This window comes from Leptonychotes weddellii, chromosome 1 (genome assembly GCF_054177405.1).
Source record: "Leptonychotes weddellii isolate Sample4059 chromosome 1, ASM5417740v2, whole genome shotgun sequence".
Lineage (NCBI taxonomy): Eukaryota > Metazoa > Chordata > Mammalia > Carnivora > Phocidae > Leptonychotes > Leptonychotes weddellii.
Window position 1 is genome coordinate 85,321,769 of NC_138369.1, and position 19,614 is coordinate 85,341,382.

At 43.8% G+C, this 19,614-nt stretch overlaps 1 long non-coding RNA gene across 1 annotated transcript; it reads left to right on the top strand.

Annotated features, from left to right (window-relative positions):
* Nucleotides 1-803: 803 nt before the first annotated feature.
* LOC145717145 (uncharacterized) lies at nt 804-16,978 on the top strand. The gene is made up of 3 exons (XR_014140197.1): nt 804-860; nt 12,211-12,410; nt 16,923-16,978. It is a non-coding gene; the product is annotated as an uncharacterized LOC145717145 (long non-coding RNA).
* The last annotated feature ends 2,636 nt before the right edge of the window (nt 16,979-19,614 follow it).

Genomic DNA, 19,614 nt, shown 5'->3' on the forward strand with positions numbered 1-19,614 from the left:
CTAAAATCACGCTGCGGTTTAATTTGCTTTGATTTGACATTTGACATTTCTTGACAGCTTTCTTGATCTTTTCCAAAATCTCTAATGGCCTCTCTTTTTTCTTGTTGATATGAATATTATAATAATAAAATAAATCTTTTTGTAGAAGTTACTGAGGGCCAAGCACTAAATATTTTGTATGCATTATTTCATTCAACACCTGTAATGACCCTATGAAGTAGAAATTATGTGTATACCCATTTTTATTTTTTTTTATTTTTTTATTTTTTATTTTTAAAGATTTTATTTATTTATTTGAGAGAGAGAATGAGAGACAGAGAGCACGAGAGGGAAGAGGGCAGGGGGGAAGCAGACCCCCCGCTGAGCAGGGAGCCCGATGCGGGACTCGATCCCGGGACTCCAGGATCATGACCTGAGCCGAAGGCAGTCGCTTAACCGACTGAGCCACCCAGGCGCCCTGGGTATACCCATTTTTAAACAAGGAAGTTGAGCCAAAGAGCAGGTACGGAACCGTTCAAGGTCACGTACTACGTTTGAAATTTTTGTAACTTGAACAAAAGCAGTCTGATTTGGGAGATGGAGATTTTAATCATGTGACATATGTATCCAATTAGTAAGTATATCAAGCTTCTTAATTACACTGCTGTGAAATAAATCTTGTTTTTTAGGTTGATGGCCTTAAGGGGGAGGGAAGGTGGGTTGAGGGGATTCCCGACGTCCTGTTTCAATGTGAATTGTAGGTTTAGTGCTGCTGCATAGCTGTGTCATCTTGACATTTTATTTTGTTGGGCTCCTGGTTTGGTCCCCATGTCTTCTGTTTCTTTTGCTTCATTCAAGTTTTTGCTGGCATACAACGGCAGGTAAGTTTTTCAGAAAGGGTAACTGGACAGTAAAATTTCTGAATCCTGGCATGTTTAAAAATCCTTGCATTATATTACCCTCACACCTGGTTAGTGGTTTGCTTAGCTATAGAATTTAGGTTGAAAATAATCTATCAGAACTTTGCCGGGATTGCTCCACTATCTTCCAGCATCCAGAACAGTTGATGAGAGGTCGGATGCCAGTTCCTCTGCAGATATTTCAAACTGCCTCTTGCCCCCCCTCCCCCCAGAAGATTTATGTTCTTCTCCTTATCTTTGATGTTTCAAAATTTCATAAGATTATGTTTAGGTGTGGGCCTTTTTGTTCGGTAATGGGTGGATCCAAGACTTGGGTTTGCTTCTGCTCTAGGAAGCTTTCTTCTACAATTTATTTAATTTTCTTCCTTCCAGTTCTTATTTTTTTCTCTCCTTCTGGAACTCCTGTGGGATTGGTGTTAGAATTTCTAGATGGAAGTTAGACCTACCATTCTGCTTAAGTTTTTCTCCTCCTTTCCTTTAAAAAAAATTCTCATTTCCTTTCCTTTTTGTTCCTTCTTTTAAATCTCAGCCTTTCTGTGACTTTGTCTTCTGGCCCTCCGTTTGATTTTTCTTTTGACAATTATGTATTTAATTTCCAAAGTATTGCAGTTGTTCTCTGCACCATGTTCAAGTATCCTATTCAATTTTGATGGATACCGTCTCTTTTCTTTTTTTTTTTTTAAAGATTTTATTTATTTATTTGAGAGAGAGAGTGAGAGAGAGAGAGAGAGAGAGAGCACAAGAGGGGGGAGCGGGAGAGGGAGAAGCAGACTCCCTGCCGAGCAGGGAGCCCGATGCGGGACTCGATCCCGGGACTCCAGGATCATGACCTGAGCCGAAGGCAGTCGCTTAACCAACTGAGCCACCCAGGCGCCCTACCGTCTCTTTTCAAACCTGTGCGTGCACTTTAGTAATCAGTTGCTCTATTTACCTTAGAGATCCTTTCATGCTGTTGGTTTCCTTAAATGTTTGCTGAGACTTAGTGGCTTCTTTTATTTGTAATAAAAAGATTAGTTGTTTTTTTTTTTTCATATGGGCCACTAAGGTAAATTTCTTTTGCGGCTGAGTAGATCTGTTTCTATAGCAGATCTCACCATCTTTCCCTTCCAAAAAGATGTCTCTGAGCTATTCATACTCTGGGGGAAGTTCACACTGCTTGCTCCCCATATATAACCTTGGGTATTTTTATGCAACTGAAACCAGAATAAAGTATCATGGAAAGGCTTTAGGGAAAAAGGCATTATGAAAAGTCCAAGTGTGGCTTGAAGGATAGTGGTGAGGAAGGGGAGTCTGTCTTATAGGTGTCGGTTCTGCCATGGGTTCATATTTAAAGCTGCTGATTGTGTACATTGGAGCCCTAGAGGGTTTTTGTTTTTGTTTTAAGTGAAGTCTTTATTTTTTTTAGAGCAGTTTAAGGTTCACAGTGAAATTGAGGGGAAGGTACAGAGATTTCCCATATAACCCTTTCTTCCACACATGCATAGCCTCCCCCACTATCAATATTCCCCACCAGACTGGTACATTTGTTACAATTGCTGAGTCTACACTGACACATCATAATTACCCAAAGTCTATAGTCTACATTAAGTCTTGGCATACAAAGGTATGATGACATGGAGCCATTACTATAGTATACAGAGTATTTTCACTGCTCAAAAAGTCCTCTCTGCTCCTCTTGTTGATCCTTCCCTCCCCCCCTGTCGACCCCTGGCAACTGCTGATCTTTTTACCAGAATGTCTTATTATTGGAATCATACAGTATATAGCTTTTCAGATTTGCTTCTTTCACTTAGTAATATGCATTTAAGATTTCTCCAAGTCACTTGGATAGTTCACTTCTTTTTATTGCTGAATACTATTACATTGTCTGGATGTACCACAGTTTGTTTATTCATTCATCTACTGAGGGACATTTCGGTTGCTTCCAGTCTAGAGTGTTTATAATGGTGGTGAATTTTTTTCTCCTTCTCTTAAAACCCTTTGTCAGAACTAACTCCTCGAGCCTCTGGTTATCTTCCAAAGTCATGGCCCGGCCATAACCATTAGCAGCACGGCAGACCCCCAGGACTCAGAATATGGAGCAACTGTTTAAATTTCGATCGTCTAGAGAAGGAGCTGGGCACGCTACCGTGGGACCTGCTCTGGCCTCTTCCTAACTTCTCATTTTGTGCCTATTTTACTAATAACGTATTTTTTTTCTCTTGGGAGTAAAAGATCATTGTGAAAATTTGAAAAATTCAGAAGATCTAGAATATTAAATATCACGCAATATTCTACCACTCAGAAAATAGGTTAAAAGTTAGGTAGCATACAGGGGCGCCTGGGTGGCTCAGTCGTTAAGTGTCTGCCTTTGGCTCAGGTCATAATCCCAGGGTCCTGGGATCGAGCCCCACATCGGGCTCCCTGCTCAGTGGGAAACCTGCTTCTCCCTCTCCCACTCCCCCTGCTTGTGTTCCCTCTCTCGCTGTGTCTCTCTCTTTCAAATAAATAAATAAAATCTTAAAAAAAAAGTTAGGTAGCATACAATGTATATAGTTGTTATTTGACTTAAAAAATTTTTTTAGCTTGTGTTTTTAAATATTCTTCAAAACATGATCCTTGATGATTGTATGATATTTATCACATGGGTACACTACAGTTCAATTTTTCTCTACTTTTGGTGTTTGGGATATTTTAAAAGTTTTTCTATTTTGAATAGTACTATGAGAAATACACTCATTTGTCAAGTTTTCCTTTGTTTTGTTTTTGCGCATCTCTTAGTTCCTTGGATTAATTCTTAGAATGGCAGATAATAGGCCTAAGTGTTTCAACACATGCTAAAGCTTTTGATCCATGCTGCCCCATTGTCCCTCTGTTGATGCTGTCTCAGTGGATTTACTTTTTATTAGTGTGTAAAAAGTCCCTTTTGACTGAACTAGCATATCATCTTAAAAGAGAGAGAGAGAGATTGGGAAGAAAAGATTTTCTAACAGCATGATAGGAGAAAATATTTTTCAGTGTTTTTTTTCTCTTGCATTTTTTAAAAATTCTTTACAACATTAAATATCTGTCTATTGATCCCATTTGCATTTCTTCTTTTGTCATTTTCCCTTTCAGATCTTTTGCCTATTATTCTGTCAGTGTGCCTCTTTTATTAATGTATCTGTGAGACTTTTATAGATTAAGATTTTTTTCTCTTCCTTATAATTATATGATCTATCTCTCTATATACTCAAACAATTTATTTAAATATTTTTTTTACTGAAATCTTGCCATTGCTGCATTTCCAAAGCAGGGGTGAGATGTGAGCCCCTCAATGGGAAGAGGTGGGCCTCCTGTTGGAGGCATGGAGCCTTGAACACTGTTACCATTTTGCAAAGCTCCAGGGAAGCGAAACAAAGGAAACAGTGCAGCTTTGAAGGTATCTGCCAAACTCTGAAGAGCAACAGGATTAGGAAGAAAATGAGGTTTCTAAGAGCATGACCAAACATTCAATACCCCCTCGGAACCCACAAAAAACCCCCACAATCATCTTCATCTCATGATTAAAAAGAAAACAGAAGGACAGTGGCTTTGCTGGTCTCCTTCATTAGATTATAAACCACAGATGTAAATTTTTTTGAGACCAAGTGGCCAAAGCTTTATGGTCAGGACAGAATAACTCAGAGTAGAGCTTCAGGTACCCAAGACCTTTCATCTCTAGACAAATGGGGCTTAATTTCTACACCATAAATGGTTTTAACCAGCACAACTTTCCTACTGCTTTCAAAACAATGCAATTTTGAGAACAATGGAAGCTAGAACCCTCTTTGGTGGTGGTCATTAATAGCTCTCATTTGGACAAATATTTTTGAAAGTTCTTTTTTCTTTCATTTCACAAAAAATGAACTGGTGATGCATAAGCCAGCACTAAAAAAGAGCTTAATATATTGGCAGATAAAAACACAGCACACACTGAAGGAATGTCTTATGGACATAAGCCATAAAAATGTTTTCAATTTCTTTTGGTGTTAAGATACAGCATAAGAAACTAGTCAATTTCTGGAGAGTCACTTGAGGCAATTTGCATATAGAATGTTTATTGCAGGATGGCAGATGTGACTCTGAATGAATGGAGCCGGTTCCTGTGGATGTTGCGTCCCATCTCTGTCTGGGCTACCGGCGTCTGGAAATTGTGACCAGGCTGCATTAAGAAAAATGATTCCAGAGATTGAGAGACAGTATTAGGTTTTCCCCACAAAGTTTCTTTGATTTTAGCTTAATGCGCTAATTGATAGGTGCTATTAGAGGTTTCTGTGAGGTGAGCAACTTAAGTAACTCTTTCAACATCAAGAGAAATCAGTGGTTTTCTCCCAGTATCCGAAACCGTTCTTTTCTTTTTTAAGGATGGTATAACATAAATTCTCCTTGTTTGTACGCATTGACATCCTCTTGCATTTCACTGTGGAAGACTGCTTACTGCAAAGCCTCCTTTGTAGCCAGATTCTGGGAAGCATTTAATTACACACCAAGGGAGGGGCACTTCATGTGGATAAAAAAATGATGGAAATGCTATGAAAAAGTGACACCACTGGAAGAGAGGATCATCCACCAAATTATAAAACCCAACAGACAATTTTCTTTGACTTCATTCCAGATGTAAGAAGGAGGTCTTGTAAACCAATCATCCTGCCAACAGAACCACTGTTCCCTCATGGGCCCTGGTGAAGGGAAGGAGGGGCAGAGCAAGCACCACGGGTTACAGCTCGTCATGGATTTCTCAGTCCAGATGCAATGGTGAAAGTGGACAGCTCCACTTTATTTTCTGGTCACTGTCAGGGGTCAGGTCCCAGTGCACGCCATGAGCTCTGCTGGCCCGCCTCTTTCTCGTCCACCCACCACTGGCTCTCACATTTCCTCAAGAGCAAATGTCATCAACTCAGGTCTTGGAAGGCCTGCCCAGCTAAGCTATATCTCACAGTTCCATACGCTCATAGCATCTTGCCAGTTTCCTTCACGGCTCCCACCGCCATCTCGAAATGTGCATTTATTCGTGTGCTTACGAGTTTCCCCTGCCAGGCTGTGGTCAGGGCTCTGTGCTGCTCCCTAGCACCTGTAACAGGCACCCCAGTAAGCCTTGGTGACAATTGAGGGAACTTTGTGGTTTTCCCAGGGCAACTGATGTCCATTCTCCTGCCTTGTCCAGGCAAAATTCTCCCACAGCTTGATTTCCATCTGTCTTCTTTTTACTTTCTCTTTCCCTTTCTCTGTCCTTCCTCCTTTCCTCCTGTTCGTTTGTAACAACTTTATTGGTTTCCTTGTTTTTTTCTCCCATGTTTCTCTAGAAGGAAACAGATGGGTAGAGGACTTCAGCTGAATACTGAATATCACATCCCCATTGATGAGATCATTTCAGAATTTTCTAAAATTATTCTTCACGGTTACATGGCCAGGGAGAAAATATCCCTGGGTTTTTGAGAGTCGGGACGCTGCTGTTGCTGGGTTTAAATCATTATTAAAGAGACAAAGGCTCACCAGGATAGAGCTGCTGGGAAGTTTTCTTTAGCAGTAGAGTATATTCAATAAATAGTACTTACCTGGAGGTACGTTGGGCGAGAGCTCCTTCTTTTGTGTGTGTGTGTAATTACTTGTCACCGTATCTAAATGTCGTATCTGGGGGAGCTTATCTTCCTTTAGACATTTACAATAGCATCCACCTTGGGACTGCCAACAGGAGATTACTCAGCCCCGGAAAGAATATTTTTAATGGTACAATATTAATGATATGAAATTTCCTACTCCCCCCCCCCCTTAAAAAAATTGTGGACAAATATGTCAGAAGGGCGACGTCATGCCTTGAGAATATGACAGGTGTTCCAGATAGTGTTGCCTGCTTGTTACATTTGATTATCTCACCCCTCACTCCCTGGAAGATAAAGCAGGTCTGGACTTCACCCCTTTAGAGAAGCAATCTGAACTTGGTAAGGATTAAGCCCATCAGTTGGGTATTGAGCCATCTCTAGCATTCATACTCCAAGCTGAGCTGTTGGATTCAAAGAGCAAGGAAATCCAGCCATGGTACCTGAAAGCTAAGGACCCTCCCTTCGTAGTGGCGACCACAGCGATTTGACTCCGGGTCAGCCATCTCTGTCTCCCACCTTCATCTCAGCCCAAGGAAGCCCAAGGAAGGCCTGGTGCAAAGCTGCAGCAAGCCTCAACATCTCACACAGGCAGGGAGGTCTGTCAGTAACCTAGCAACATGGCAACAAAAGCATCCTCATGCTGTTTAGCTTTTCTGATAATGAAATGATAGTCACAACATTTTGCATTTAAACAGCACAGTCTCCAAGGACCTGCAAGTCTGTTGTGAAAAGAGAAAAGGAGTCACAAGCCTTGCTCCTCCCGGGATGGCTAGCTCCATTTTACAGACGGCTAAGCCAGAGCAAACAGAGCACAGGGGTCCATTTCACACGAGTGGCAGAACTAGCTGGGCATCATGCAGAAAGAAGGGCCAACCAATAGCAAAAACTAAAGAAAAGGAACTGTAAACCAGCCCATTTTTTCTCATTAAACTTTATAACTCCTAGGGAGCAGAGAATGTGTTGATCATATGTTTTGGAAAGTACCAGGCTTACTGATTGCTAAATTATAGATGAAATCAATGGGTAGGTGGTCTATCGTACAGATCGACTAGAGGAAAAGTTTGCAAGACATTGATAGTTTTCTAAAAGTGTGATTCTTCCGTGATTGTTTTCTGAAAATGTAGTTCACTTCTGATTTGAAATGAATTCTGATCTGTTGTCTCTGCCTTCCTTTGTTAACAATGGTGGTTTGAAAAAATTACTACAAATTTTTCGATATTCCTTCCATTGAGAGATAGGGTCTTTGTAATCTCCCCTGAATCTGGGTGGGTTGATGACTGATTCAACCAAAAGAGTAGTGTAGAAGTTACATTATATGACTTCCTAGGCTGAGTCATATAAGGTCATACAGTTTCTTCCTTGTTCACTGACACTGGGAGCCCAGGGAAGCCGTGTAAGGAGTCTGACTACTGTGAGGCTGCCATGCTGTGTGGGAACCCAAGCCACACTGTAAGGCTGTGTGTAGGAACTCTGGTTAACCACCCCAGCTGAGCTCAGCCTTTGAGTCATTCCCACCCAGGCACCAGACATGCGAGTGAAGAAGCCTCTGGATAATTATTCCAGCCCCGGAGCCATTCTAATTGTCCCATCTGAAGCCTCTGACATCGTGAAACAGATACAAACTATCCCTACTGTAATTCCCAATTATCTGTAAGAATAATTAAATCATTGTTGCTTTATGCCACTAAGGTTTATAACCAAACCCAAGTTTGTATGCCCAAAGTGCAGCAAAGCCAAATCACTGAGACACTGAGTATGCAGCAAGGAAAGGGTTAATTTGAGAGCCAGCCAAATGAGGAGAGGGGAAGGCAGGCCTCAAAACCACCTCCCCAAGCGTTGGGGTTGCATCTATTTAAGGGCAACGGGTCAGGATGTCATGGGGGATGTAGGCTGAATGCAACATGCTGATTGGATATAGGGACAAAGGTGGGGGGGGGGCCTCCTTTCTGAGCTTGCAGTCCCGAATCTTATCTCTTCGTGGAACACCTGCTCACTAAATGGCAACATAAGCATGACGGATCTGGACGGGACAGGACGGGACAGGACGGGACAGGACGGGGCGGGCTGGGGGGGGCATCCCAGGGTGCGTCGTCACAGAGGTTACTTTCTTTTCTTTTTTTTTTTAAGATTTTATTTATTTGACAGAGACACAGCGAGAGAGGGAAGAGAGGGAACACAAGCAGGGGGAATGGGAAAGAGAGAAGCAGGCTTCCCGCCGAGCAGGGAGCCCAATGCAGGGCTCGATCCCAGGACCCTGGGATCATGACCTGAGCCGAAGGCAGACGCTTAACGACTGGGCCACCCAGGCGCCCCCAGAGGTTACTTTCGTTCACTCTTTGTCCCTTCTGTGCAATTGCAAGAATTCTTCCCCGTTTGACCCAATCTTAACTAGTCTTACTGGTGGTCGGTCAACTTCTGCAAAAGAAGCTCATAAATCAGTCAGGTTAGCCAGAGTTTCCTCAGGGTGGAATGGTAAAACATTTGTTAACGTGTTGGTTTCAGTCTAAGGACATTTCCTAACTAGCAATAATAACTAGAACACTAACGAAACCTCAATTGTTCACCCTCCTCCGCATATTTATGTCCTGGAGGAGAGGCTGTGGCCCTTTCTCAAACCCTGGGGATGAATATCGATTTGCCGAAGATAATTATGGTCATCTCATCTCTCTTACTCCATGTTTAGATTAGGTATGGCCCAGAGATTCAATCCTGGCTAGTGAGAGGAGTGGAGAAGTTTGCTGGGGCTGTTTTGGGGATCTTTCCCCTTATCCTCAGTAGGCTTTGCAGGGCAGGGTTCTCTGTGCTGCTTTTGGATGCTGTTGTCTGCAAATGATGCCAGCACCTGTGGTACCCATCCTAGGACTATGAGGAGAGCCAAGAGCCCAAGAGACAAGCCACGCACTGAAGGTGCCAGGTCAAAGAGAGAAGGATGGAGAAGCTGTGTCCTTGGTGATGCACGACCCTGGTGATGCTCCAGCCCGGAGCTCCCACCACCTTTGCACTTCCCGCTATGTCATGGGATTTCCTCGTTGTTTAAGCCTGTTGGGCCTTCTGAGAACTTCAGTCAAAGCTTCCTGGGCGCCTGGGTGGCTCAGTTGGTTAAGCGACTGCCTTCGGCTCAGGTCGTGATCCTGGAGTCCCGGGATCGAGTCCCGCATCGGGCTCCCTGCTCGGCGGGGAGTCTGCTTCTCCCTCTGACCCTCCCGACCCTCCCCCCTCTCATGCTCTCTCTCTCTGTCTCTCTCTCAAATAAATAAATAAAATCTTAAAAAAAAAAAGCTTCCTAACTGCTCTTTGATATTTCAGAGCACAGGTTTTGGTCCTCAAGATCTAGGTTCCAATCTTGGCTCTGTCACTAATTCGCTGTGAAGCTTTCAGTTGTTCTGACTCTGTTTCTTCAACTGTAAAACTAGGATAAAGAGGTTTGCATCACCGACTTGTGAAAATAAAATGATTCGCTCAGTAAGTACTTACTGAGTGCCTGACTCCCAGCTCAAAGTGGCCGAGAAATGCTTTTAGCAGATGGCCTGCGTCTCATCCCCATCATCGATAGAGCCCCATCTACTTTTTTTGCACGGTCTTATTTCTCCACGAACACGTCCAACTGCTCTTTTCTTATTTCCTTCCTCCCTAACAGTGACGGCTTGTCAATGAGCCCAGTGCTCAAGAGCGGTCTTGATTCCCAGCCACACCTCTAGCCGAGAGACTTAGTTGAGGGCTTCGTTCCTGTGTGTTTGGAAGCCTCACTTACGCTGGTTATCCTGAAGAATCCCTCCTTCTTACGTTTCAGCTCTCTGAGCCTGGTCGGAATTCTGGCTGGCTGGCTTGCTGGGCAGCTCTGCGACCTGAGTGGGGTCTTCTGGCTGCCTCTGTCAAGCCCACGGAGAAGAAAAGCAAGTCATGTCCGCCCAGCCGGGCTCTGCTGGGCTGCCGGGCTCCTGAGAACAGCAACTGTGTTGCCATTATGTCATGAGTGATGGGCCATGACCGCTCAGCTGTGCAGAGCCTCACCTCCAAAAATGCACATGAAGCCCTTTCTTTTTCTGTGCACTTGTATCTGCTCACTGAGGCGTTTCCCTGGAGCTCAGGATGCTGCATGTTTTTAGGGGTTTGTCGGTTCCAAGGGCTCCTTGCGGTCTTGCAAAGAAAACCTGCTGAATCACAACGGGTGGCCAAATACCGTGGCCAGAGCTGACATTTGATAGTGTTTCTGAAGAGGAGGCCACTGGCAGTTCTATCCTTAGGGATTTGTGAAGGGGGGGGTGGCCTCATTAGGAAGGGGTAGGTAAGTAGTTGCCTTCTGGGGCCCTACCTGTCGTCCTGCCTGTTCCACCTCCTTCTTTTGGTTATAGAGAAAACACCTGGCCTCTTCAGTCAGACAGATCTAGATTTGAAAGCTGAACTTGCTGTTCAGACACTGACCTTGGGCAAGTTACTTAGCCTCTCTGAGTCTGCCTTTTTTTTTTGGAAATGAAGAGAATGCTTAACTCATAGGGTTGTTGGATTAGATGAGCTCACTGCCTAGCATAGTGCTCAATAAATGTCTCATTTTAGAAGCCCTCTAAAGCATATCAAGGATTCCTACAATACAATAAGTGCTTATCAATGAGGACTCCTTCATCACTTAATGATAATTAAAGCAAGGATTGACAGGAATTAAGTAAAGAGGGTCAAAAGAAAGAGACAGAATCTTGTAGGAAATGGGTGATAGCACCAAAGACATTGATTTTTCTCACCTTGCAGATTTCCCTGGAGTTGGGCCTTTTAGGGTAAATGACTTATATGTATATATAGATTTTTAAAAAATCATTTCTAAGGTATACACTTTTTTCACAGTTAAACATTTCTGAATTTTGAATTCATCTGACAATTTATGGCATTTATAATGACAACTTTTTAAATGATGTATGAAATAATGTATCTCATAATTGATGGCATCTGAGTTTTGATGAATTTGGTAATATTTCTTTTTTTTTTTTAAAGATTTTATTTATTTATTTGACAGAGAGAGAGAGAGAGAGCACAAGCAGGGGGAACGGCAGACAGAGGGAGAGGGAGAAGCAGGCTCCCCGCCGAGTGGGGAGCCCGATGCGGGGCTTGATCCCAGGACCTTGGGATCATGACCTGAGCTGAAGGCAAATGCTTAACGACTGAGGCACCCAGGTGCCCGGAGTTTGGTGATACTTTTTATAAACAACAATAGTGTTGGGAATCTAGAGCTTTCATTGGGATCTCTTAGAACCACACCTTCCAACATAGTAGCCACTAGCCCCATGGGGGTTTTGAGAACTTGAAACGTGGCAAGTCCCCTCTGTGATGTGTCATGGTGCAAAATACTCACCAGATTCTGAAGACTTCGTATGGAAAAAAATAATTGTAAAAGATCTCCTTAACATTTTTTTTACTGATTACATGTTGAAATGATCATATTTTGGATATATTGGGTTAAATAAACTACATTATTAAAATTGATTTCAGGGGTGCCTGGGTGGCTCAGATGATTAAGCATCTGCCTTTGGCTCAGTTCATGATCTCGGGGTCCTGGGATCGAGCCCCACGTTGGGCTTCTGGCTCAGCAGGGAGCCTGCTTCTCCCTCTCCCTCTGCCTCTCTCCCTGCTCATGCTTTCTCTCTCTCTGTATCTCTGTGTCTCAAATGAATAAATAAAATCTTAAAAAAAAAAATCGATTTCATCTTTTTACTTTTTTAAAGTGGCTACTAGAAACTCTACATTCCCATGTGCAGCTCCCATGGCATTTTTCCCGGACAGAGCCGCTTTGGAAGAAGCTCTCAGAGATTGTCTGCTGTGACCACCTTATAGAAACTGGATGGCCTTCAGCCCTAAATTTGCCTCAGATGTCAAGACTGACTATGCCGCCTGTCAAGACTGACTATTGTCGCATGTCAAGAGGGTATGAAAATGTTTATTATCATGGAATGAGTCTTTCTGGGGAGGGTGGAGTAGATCCCGGGCAGATCAAAAAATGGCTTAAGAAAGGAGGGAAAGGAGACTATCTTGGGGTTTTTCGTGTGGTTAGGGTATGGGACTGTGGTGAGGGTTCCTGCTGGCAGAGGCTTGTGTGACCTAAAACTGCCCTGAGGGAACAGCTGGGCTTTTTTTTTTTTTTTTCCAGCTTTCCCAGATGTGGGCCAGAAGGGGAAGGTGGAAGGGGAGGTGAAAAGTGTCAGTTACGAGTGCTGATAATAAATGAGTCAGACTTCTTATTACATATCCAATTCTGCACCCTTATTTTACGAAGGAGGGCCCAAACATAGAAAAGGGAGGTGACTTGCCCAAGGTCACACAGCCAGCTAGTGGCAGTGCGGGCCCTGGTGAGATCAGAGATGTTTTTCCTTCTCTTTCAAAGCACCTCATGGAAAGTGACCCTGGAGGACAAGAACATCCTTTGTCCAGGGGATGGTCTCCATGTTTTGTGGCTCTGTAGGAAGGAGGACATGCTGAAGGATGGTTGTCAGGTGTGGTAACGGCCACCAGCCTCTCTCTCGCCAGGGCGGCCCTAGGCCAATTTGGCTGATGTGGGCTGAGAAGCTGGCTCAGGAAAGTGATTTGAAAAGTAAATACTAACTCAACACAAAATGAAAAGGAAATCAAGAATCTGAAAAAACAAACAAAAAACCCCAAACACAAACAAACCCATGAGAACAGAGTGGACATTGTGCGTGCACTTCTTTTCAACATTAAAGTGGCTTTGAATCAGACCAGGAAACCCTCACATCTAGATTTTATTTGAGGCTTAAAAACTTCCAAGAGAGGTTGTTAGTCCAGGGACAGAGGTCTCCCATTGCAGGTGCAGAGCTTAAATGCTTTACAAAGAAAAGGAAATAAACTCATTGGAGTTTGTTTTACTACTTCCAGGAGAGTTGTTTTGAATGTACAGCATGAATTTTGGAAGCCCGGGTACTTAAAAACACACTTGGAAAGGGATTGATTTTAAAAATCTGAATCTTTGCCTTGTTCTTGGCTTCTCTGAAGTGTAAATCTTGTAGCGTTTTCTGTTTATTGCATCATATACAAGTAAATCTGAATTTGTTTGGATTTTTCTGGTTTCCTTCCACCCTGGGAGTCGAACAGCCTTTTCTGTGCAAAGGACTTCGGATAAAGTCTCAAATAATTACCAAGTCTAGTTGACACTTGCTGGGACCCTGGAACATGCTCTATCTGCTGTCTTCCTGGAAGAACGTAGGCTAGAAGGAGTTGATTGAGAACCAGATCAGGAGCGCCTCCTAGATTGTGGCCAATCAAGAGCGTTTCATAAATGTTTGCATGTAGAGTCGGCCCACAATTGCCTGGTGAACGGGACATGGTGGGTCTAAACAGGTAGAAGCTGTGGTCAGTACCCAAGTACTGATATTTGGCTTTGAAATATCTCTTGTTTGGTACTGTCTTTTGAATATGGGGGATTTTATGGTTAAAACAATATTCAGCTATACCAAGTATGTATTCTGCGCCAAGCCTGGGGTAAGGCAATTTCATACCCGGGATGGTCTTTCTACTGATTCTATGATTGATCGTCTGGAGGCCTTTTTTGCTTGGAGAGGAACCCTCGCGACTATCTATCTTTTTACTGATGCTCAATTTCTTAACTTTTTGGACTTTCTGAACAATAGACAATTCTTTAATCATTCAATAATTAATACTCCTCAAATATTTTCATGCTACTTAACATGACTAAGCAGTCAAAATTTAGGAGTTTGACACCATATTTTCCCTCCCAAATTTAGACACGTATTTGATGAAACTATTTTAAGCAGTTAATTTTCATGAACCCAATGTATCAGAGTCTCTTGAATGTTCTAAACACCCTGAGAAGGAGATAAAACATGTGGAATATTGCAAAGATTGCAGGCCTGGGGCACCTGGGTGGCTCAGATGGTTAAGTGTCTGCCTTTGGCTCAGGTCATGATCACAGGGTCCTGGGATCGAGCCCCGCATCGGGCTCCTGGCTCGGCGAAGAAACTGCTTCTCCCTCTCTCTCTGCCTCTCTCCCTGCTCATGCTTTCTCTCTCTCTCTCTGTATCTCTGTGTGTCTCAAATGAATAAATAAAATCTTTAAAAAAAAAATAAAAAAAGATTGCAGGCCTTATTCTTGCAATTACACTACTGATGTCAGCGTTTTATTGTCTCTATCCATATCTGTATCCTCATTCTCATTCTTATTGCTTATACCTTCCCAGGGTAGCAGTAATTTTACCAGAGCAACTTAGATGGCAGGATAAACCAACAGAGTTTGGGTCCAGGCATGGGACTTGTTTTTCAAGTTCAAGATGATTTAAACCAGAGCCTGATCAGTGGCCCTGGGCTGGGTCCACTTTTTAATTTGTTTCTCTCACTCATCATAGTTTGTAGGATTTTGAGGCTTTCAGGCTTTTGATGTCTGTTCTTTTTCACTGTTCTGCCATCATTTTATATTGGCAGGGTCTTTAAGTGATACTGAAAACATGTTATAATTTCCTAATATCTCATTATGCTTACTAAGTGCATGGTCTATAGGGTGGATGCAGAGATGTGCCTTCTAGCTCCCACCCAGAGGACTCAGGCACTCATTCCCCCGGAGGGCAAGCATGTTGCCTGCTCGGCGGCTCATAGTAAGGTCCTCCCTCGGAAGCCGTCCTTGGACAAGGGGGGCTGCCTCGCTCCACGGACAGGTTGATGTGGTGCCCGATCACCTTGCCTCAATCCGGGATATCTCTGAAGAGCCATTCCAGTTTTAGAGCTCCCCATGGGATCGGCTTAGACTTCAGTTGCCGCTGCATCATAGTTCGACACTCTCCTCTGCCCCATCCCACTTCCCTCACTTGCTTTCAGCAGTTGTGCCCAACAGGACACCCTGATAAACTTCCATCTCAGAGTCTGTTTCCACGGAGTTCACCTATGAAGGTTGGTGCCAGGTGCAGTCCTAGAAAATAGGATCTGGGAGATGATGCCACCAATCAAGTGGCATCCTGGTATGTAGTATGGTGCAATTGCTAAAATGTGGTGAACTGAGATGGGGTATTGGCAGAAGGAAATTCACCAGCAGATGCAATATTTCAGTACTTGAGAGGTCAGGGAGAGTAAACATTTTTAGGATGATGAAATTGAACGGTGTTTGGTTAGGAACATCAAGGTATTGAGAAAATGAAAGGCTGAGGGTTGATTAATCACCAATTTAAGGTGAAGTGTAAAAAGCAGAGGGCCTCCTTGGCAACATGTAAAGAGACTCTCATTTCCCACAGCCAAAGGGCAGAAAACGCTCAACGTTAGGTCTAGGACTTAATTATAGGGGTGATGGAGCGCCAGAAGAGGTTGAATTCTCAAACCCGGCAAGTCCGCTAGCCCAAGGTCAGGGTCCCGATGAGAAAGGTGTGGGACTCTGAGACTCGACATGGCGTCACCTGGGTTAATGTAAATAGAAATTTTAATTCCTAGAGTCCCCTGAACTCTCTAGGCCTGTAGAAATGGTCTTAGTCCTCACTCTTAAAGGCTAGGTCACTCGTTTCTCGACACAAGGCAGAGGTACTCATCCTGGCTGCCTCCAGGATCTATCTCTATCTCCTCTCGAGACCAACAACTGGAGTTGAGTCACAGTTGAGCCCGGCCAGAGAAGTGCTGGGCCTGCTACAGGAGGAAAGGGATCAGCAAAGCTTTGCTGATCTGTGATATCCCGAGCTGGAAGAGCTGAGTGCTCTGCTGGGTTGAGGGGGGGTCAGGGGGAAGGGCAAATACAAAGTTGGCTATAGGAGAGTTCATTGATTTGGAAACACTCTCACAGGACCCATGACTTGACACCTTGGAAAGACCCTTGGGAACTGATGCTAATATGCTGTTGGCACATTTTCTTAGAAGCTTGAGGAAAGTGATGGTCTACGCTAAGTGAAGGAGAAATGCCACAAGTGTGTAGCAGACACTAGAAGGGATCAAAGGGCCAGACAAGTGAGTGTGCTAGAGAGAATATGCTAAGTAAGAATAAAACAAAACAAAACAGAAATCCCCAACAATGAACTATGTTCCACGGGAAAGCTAGAAGCATTATCCATTTCACAAAAGAAAGGAATGAGCTGGTAAGAAGGGCATCAGCGTCATTGAGAAGGTTGCTGGTGGCGGTGTTCTGAAGGCCGCGGCTGGCAGCAGGGGCTGTTATAGCACTGATTTTGGTGATAGCAATGGAGCTGATAGGATCCAGGCGCTGGTACTTAGCTGTCAGAAGCAAAGGGGACACAATCATCATAACTAATGGCGAGGTCAATGTGGCAGCCAGAAGCCTCAACCCACAGAGAGCTAGGGAGATGGTTAATAAAATGCAGTGTCCCTACAGGTGTGATAGAGGGGCAGCCAAAAAGGATTGCTCCGTCCATGCAATCAAAAGATGTTGAAGAGTTTGAGGGAACTACTCCTATAAAAATTCATGGTGTCTCCTGTCCAGTTTCCAGACCTGAGCCAATTTTGGACTTGAAACCTGTTTACTGAAGGAGAGGCAGAGTCATCAGGAGGAAGAACTCTGCAACACCATGGCAAGTGAATATGATGATAATTCCTCCCGGTAATAATCCCCCAAAGGGCTTCCAGAGGTTTACTCAGTCAGCTGTACGCTGGATAAGGGGGATACCCAAACATTTCAAAGACTGTTGGCAAGAGAGTCTGACTTGACATTAATACCTGGGGCCCCTCCATCTTAGACAGTCTAGGTCCAACTTACAGTGTACACTGAGTCCATGGGCTCATCCAGGGGTCATTTTCCTAGAACAGACATCCTTGGTAGTTTGCAGAAATGCCGTGTTTGTTCCTTGGTCTCTAAGCCAAGGGATACTGCAGTGGAAAAAGCCAAATGGAAGCCTTTGGAGCTGCTCTCCTCCTAATGACCAAGTAGGCAGTTACTTTGGTGACCCTCAATGTACTATGCCTCCCAACATTTACACCTTTGTGTAGTCCCCTCCAACATTGACTCTGAACTTGGGAAAATGGGTATGAGTAGGCATAGGACAAGCAAAAGCTTGATAAGAGTTTGCACAAGTGGATGACGGCAGCTGGGGAAATGGGTGAGTCTTGCAGCCTTACCTTGTTTGGCTTGCCAATAAAAAGTGGTTCTCCTCAGTTCCTGTTAGGGGACTCTGCTTTCCCATTCCTTGCTGTTTTGTCCCTCACTGGTTCTTTGCAGGATCTACTCCTTTTTATTTTTATTTTTTAAAAAAGATTTTACTGACTTATTTATTTATTTAGAGTGGGAGCTGGGGGAGGGGCAGAGGGAAAGGGAGAGAGAGAATCTCAAGCAGTCTCTGTACTGGGCATGGAACCTGAATTAGCCTTGAGATCATGGCCTGAGCTGAAATCAAGAGTTGGACGTTTAACCAACTGAGTCTCCCAGGCACCCCAGGATCTACGCTTTTGTAAATGACCTTAAATCTAGATTTGCCTTGGAGACCAAAAAAAAAAAAAAAAAAAATGTTTGCACAAAGGGGCTTGTCTTGCAATGCTTGCTCTTGGGATCCACCTGCCATATGGAGAAGCTCTAGGTAGCTACATGATGAGACTATGTGGAAAGAGAGGCTTCAGCCTGCCCGCCATCTCTGCCAAGGTGCCAGCCATGTGAGTGTAGCTATCTTAGACATTTTAGTCCCAGTTGTCATCGGACTGCAACTGCATGAGAGACTCCAAGCAAGACCAACAGAAGAACGATCCAGTTAAGCCCCTGTTAACCCACAGGACCATGCTAAATAATTAAAATAGTTGCTGCTTCACAGATAAACAACTGTGAATAAAGAAAGAATATGGCATCCTGGGTGGGGGGAATGACAGAGATTAGTATAACTGATAAAGACCTAAACGCTCTCAAAGGGCAGAATTTTGAGTGGTGCGTATGGTTGTATACTTTTATGGGAGAAGTGGTTCAAGGTAAGAATATGAATGGACTCTAGGCAGTGGTGAATGGCTTGACTGGTTGGTCAGGGGCCTGGCAGGAGAAAGATCAGAATACTGGGGACAGGAAGGGCTGGGAAAGAGGCATGTGGATGGATCTATGGGAGTGGCCACAAAGTGTATCCTGTGAATACTGGAGAACATTTCTTTTTTTAAATTAATTAATTTATTAAAAAAATTTTTTTTTATTGTTATGTTAATCCCCATACATTACATCATTAGTTTTAGATGTAGTGTTCCATGATTCATTGTTTGTGCATAACACCCAGTGCTCCATGCAGAACGTGCCCTCCTCAATACCCACCACCAGGCTAACCCATCCTCCCATCCCCCTCCCCTCTAGAACCCTCAGTTTGTTTTTCAGAGTCCATCGTCTCTCATGGTTCGTCTACCCCCTGGAGAACATTTTATTTCTCTGTTCCAACCAGTTCACCTCCATCCTGTATGTGGGGAGTACCATTCTTAAATTTAACTTCTCTCTCATTTCTGGAGCTTTTTTTTTTGGTCCTGGCTTATACCTTCTTAGGAGCAGGTAGGCCATTTATGTCTAAGATTGAAATGACTTTCTTGATAGTGGGTGGGTCTGAGTGTGGCGTGAAAACCCCAGACCTCCCTCCCTGCGGGCTAGGGTCATGTTCAGATGATTGCACAATAACTAATGATCCCTTTCTGATTTATTGGCTTGAATGCTAAGACTTGCACATATTGTCGAGGAGAACTGCTGCATCCATTATAATTAAAAGCCTTAACTGTGTAATCCGAATCTTTAATCCAGGAAACATTTATCCAGAGATGGCCATCACAGCTTATTTTATTTGAGGTAGAATATCTTATCCTTTCTTTTTTAAGAGACTAGAGTAGGTACTTGGTTTTTTCTTTAACTCGATTAGGTACTTGGCTGTCTTCCCAGTTCCCAATCACGAGCTTTCTGGGAGAACTACACCTTTCCTCCCAGGGATGCGGGTGGACAGCCAGGTTTGCGCTACATGACTCTGCCTCTCTGGACACAGTTGATTGGACCAAGGGTGGTCACCTGACCCAAGCTGAACCATCTAGATGTTTTCTCCTGGCGACTTGGAATTGAGACTATGACCCAGTCAGTTTGGGCTGGTCTTTTGCTGGGAGAGGACCGGATCTTGGGAGCTGGGACCTGCTCACCTTCTGCTCACACATGCGCAGAGAAGCATCAAAGGCAGGTGTTC